The sequence below is a fragment of the Arachis stenosperma genome, chromosome 4 (genome assembly GCF_014773155.1).
Source record: "Arachis stenosperma cultivar V10309 chromosome 4, arast.V10309.gnm1.PFL2, whole genome shotgun sequence".
NCBI classification, from domain to species: domain Eukaryota; kingdom Viridiplantae; phylum Streptophyta; class Magnoliopsida; order Fabales; family Fabaceae; genus Arachis; species Arachis stenosperma.
Window position 1 is genome coordinate 62,272,311 of NC_080380.1, and position 4,227 is coordinate 62,276,537.

The 4,227-nt window shown below is 41.2% G+C and overlaps 1 non-coding gene across 1 annotated transcript; it reads left to right on the top strand.

Moving 5' to 3' along the window:
• Window positions 1-2,758: 2,758 nt before the first annotated feature.
• On the top strand, window positions 2,759-2,866 carry LOC130977322 (small nucleolar RNA R71). The gene has a single exon (XR_009085019.1). It is a non-coding gene; the product is annotated as a small nucleolar RNA R71 (small nucleolar RNA).
• The last annotated feature ends 1,361 nt before the right edge of the window (window positions 2,867-4,227 follow it).

Sequence of the window (4,227 nt, forward strand, 5' to 3'; positions counted from 1 at the left end):
TCGGATCTCCGGATATTCACTCTTTTTGAGTGAAAAAGGGACCTCGGGGATCACCTTCTTCAATGCCACAACTTCATAGAAGTGGTCTTGATGCACCCTTGAGATGAATCTTTCCATCTCCCATGACTCGGAGGTGGAAGCTTTTGCCTTCCCTTTCCTCTTTCTAGAGGTTTCTCCGGCCTTGGATGCCATAAATGGTTATGGAAAAACAAAAAGCAATGCTTTTACCACACCAAACTTAAAAGGTTTGCTCGTCCTCGAGCAAAAGAAGAAAGAAGAGAGTAGAAGAAGAAGAAATGAGGAAGAAGGGAATGGCTTTATGTTCGGCCAAAGAGGGGGAGAAGTGGTGTTTAGGTTGTGTGAAAATGAAGGGGTGAAAAAGGGTTTATATAGGAGAGGGGGGCTCATGGTTCGGTCATGTATGAGTGGGTTTGGGAGGGAAAGTGGTTTGAATTTGAAGGGTGAGGTAGGTGGGGTTTTATGAAGGATGGATGTGAGTGGTGAAGAGAAAGATGGGATTTGATAGGTGAAGGGTTTTTGGGGAAGAGGTATTGAGGTGATTGGGGAATGGGTGAAGAAGAGAGAGAGTGGTGGGGTTGGTGGGGATCCTGTGGGGTCCACAGATCCTGTGGTGTCAAGGAAAAGTCATCCCTGCACCAAATGGCATGCAAAATCACGTTTTGAGCCAATTCTGGCATTAAACGCTGGGCTGGTGCCCATTTCTGGCGTTTAACGCCAGGTTCTTGCCCTTTCCTGGCGTTTAACGCCAGTCTGGTGCCCCTTTCTGGCGTTAAACGCCCAGAATGGTGCCAGACTGGGCGTTAAACGCCCATCTGCTAGCCTTACTGGCGTTTAAACGCCAGTAGGTTCTTCCTCCAGGGTGTACTGTTTTTCTTCCTGTTTTTCATTCTGTTTTTGCTTTTTCAATTGATTTTGTGACTTCTCATGATCATCAACCTACAAAATAAAATAAAATAACAAAAGAAAATAGATAAAATATAACATTGGGTTGCCTCCCAACAAGCGCTTCTTTAATGTCAGTAGCTTGACAGAGGGCTCTTATGGAGCCTCACAGATACTCAGAGCAATGTTGGAACCTCCCAACACCAAACTTAGAGTTTGAATGTGGGGGTTCAACACCAAACTTAGAGTTTGGTTGTGGCCTCCCAACACCAAACTTAGAGTTTAACTGTGGGGGCTCTTTTTGACTCTGATTTGAGAGAAGCTCTTCATGCTTCCTCTCCATGGTGACAGAGGGATATCCTTGAGCCTTAAACACAAAGGCTTCTTCATTCACTTGAATGATCAGTTCACCTCCATCAACATCAATCACAGCCTTTGCTATGGCTAGGAAGGGTCTACCAAGGATAATGGATTCATCCATGCATTTCCCAGTCTCTAGGACTATGAAATCAGTAGGGACGTAATGGTCTTCAATCTTCACCAAAACATCCTCTACAAGTCCATGAGCTTATTTTCTTGAGTTGTCTGCCATTTCTAGTGAGATTCTTGCAGCTTGCACCTCAAAGATCCCTAGCTTCTCCATTACAGAGAGAGGCATGAGGTTTACACTTGACCCTAAGTCACACAGAGCCTTCTTGAAGGTCATGGTGCCTATGGTACAAGGTATGGAAAACTTCCCAGGATCTTGTCTCTTTTGAGGTAATTTATGCCTAGACAAGTCATCCAGTTCTTTGGTGAGCAAAGGGGGTTCATCCTCCCAAGTCTCATTTCCAAATAACTTGTCATTTAGCTTCATGATTGCCCCAAGGTATTTAGCAACTTACTCTTCAGTGACATACTCATCCTCTTCAGAGGAAGAATACTCATCAGAGCTCATGAAAGGCAGAAGTAAGTCCAATGGAATCTCTATGGTCTCATTTTGAGCCTCAGATTCCCAAGGTTCCTCATTGGGAAACTCAGTGGAGGTCAGTGCACGCCCATTGAGGTCTTCCTCAGTGGCGTTCACTTCCTCTCCTTCCTCTCCAAATTCGGCCATGTTGATGGCCTTGCACTCTCCTTTTGGATTTTCTTCTGTATTGCTTGGAAGAGTACTTGGAGGGAGTTCAGTAACTTTCTTGCTCAGCTGTCCCACTTGTGCCTCCAAATTCCTAATGGAGGACCTTGTTTCAGTCATGAAACTTTGAGTGGTCTTGATTAGATCAGAGACCATGGTTGCTAAGTCAGAGGGGTTCTGCTTAGAATTCTCTGTCTGTTGCCGAGAAGATGATGGAAAAGGCTTGCCATTGCTAAACCTGTTTCTTCCACCATTATTGTTGTTGAAACCTTGTTGAGGTCTCTCTTGATTCTTCCATGAGAAATTTGGATGATTTCTCCATGAAGAATTATAGGTGTTTCCATAGGGTTCTCCTAGGTAATTCACCTCTTCCATTGAAGGGTTCTCAGGATCATAGGCTTCTTCTTCAGATGAAGCATCCTTAGTACTGCTTGGTGCATTTTGCATTCCAGACAGACTTTGAGAAATCAAATTGACTTGTTGAGTCAATATTTTATTCTGAGCCAATATGGCATTCAGAGTATCAATCTCAAGAACTCCTTTCTTCTGATTAGTCCCATTGTTCACAGGATTCCTTTCAGAAGTGTACATGAATTGGTTATTTGCAACCATTTCAATTAGCTCTTGAGCTTCTGTAGGCGTCTTCTTCAGATGAAGAGATCCTCCAGCAGAGCTATCCAAAGACATCTTGGATAGTTCAGAGAGACCATCATAGAAAATACCTATGATGCTCCATTCAGAAAGCATGTCAGAAGGACATTTTCTGATCAATTGTTTGTATCTTTCCCAAGCTTCATAGAGGGATTCTCCATCCTTTTGTCTGAAGGTTTGGACTTCCACTCTAAGCTTACTCAATTTTTGAGGTGGAAAGAACTTTGCCAAGAAGGCATTGACTAGCTTTTCCCATGAGTCCAGGCTTTCTTTAGGTTGTAAGTCCAACCATATCCTAACTCTGTCTCTTACAGCAAAAGGGAATAGCATAAGTCTGTAGACCTCAGGGTCAACCCCATTAGTCTTGACAGTGTCACAGATTTGCAAGAATTCAGCTAAGAACTGATGAGGATCTTCCAATGGAAGTCCATGGAACTTGCAATTCTGTTGCATTAGAGAAACTAATTGAGGCTTAAGCTCAAAGTTGTTTGCTCCAATGGCAGGGATAGAGATGCTTCTCCCATAGAAGTCGGGAGTAGGTGCAGTAAAGTTACCCAGCACCTTCCTTGCATTGTTGGCATTGTTGTTGTTTTCGGCTGCCATGTCTTCTTCTTTGAAGATTTCTGTTAGGTCCTCTGTAGAGAGTTGTGCCTTAGCTTCTCTTAGCTTTCGCTTCAAGGTCCTTTCAGGTTCAGGGTCAGCTTCAACAAGAATGCCTTTGTCTTTGTTCCTGCTCATATGAAAGAGAAGAGAACAAGAAAATATGGAATCCTCTATGTCACAGTATAGAGATTCCTTGAGGTGTCAGAGAAGAAAAAAAATTAGAAGGAAGAGGTAGAAGAATTCGAACTTAGTCAGATAGAGTTCGAATTGTGCATTGAGGAGGAGTGGTACTCCATAAATAGAAGGATGTGAGAAGAGGGGAAGAGATTTTTTTCGAAAATTAATTAAAAAGATTTTAAAAACATTTTGAAAAACTTTAATTTGATTTTCGAAAATCAAGAGTGAGAAAGAGATCAAGTAATTTTTGAAAAAGATTTTGAAATTAGAAATCAAAAAGATATGATTAAAAACTTGTTTTGAAAAAGATATGATTGAAAAATTATGGTTTTAAAGAGATATGATTGAAAAGATATGATTTGAAAACAATTTTAAAAAGATTTGATTTTTAAAAAAAATTAATGACTTGCCTAACAAGAAAAGATATGATTCAAACATTAAACCTTTCTCAACAGAAAAGGCAACATACTTGAAATGTTGAATCAAATCATTAATTGATAGCAAGTATCTTTGAAAAAGGAAAGAAATTGATTTTGAAAACATTTGATTGAAAAGATATGATTTGAAAAAGATTTGATTTTGAAAAACTTTGAAAACTTGGAAAAAAATTGATTTGAAAACAAAATCCTCCCTCTTGTGCCATCCTGGCGTTAAACGCCCAGAATGGCGCACATTCTGGCGTTTAACGCCCAATGCACTACCTTTTTGGGCGTTAAACGCCCAACCAAGCACCCTGGCTGGCGTTTAAACGCCAGTCTGTCCTTCTTCACTGGGCGTTT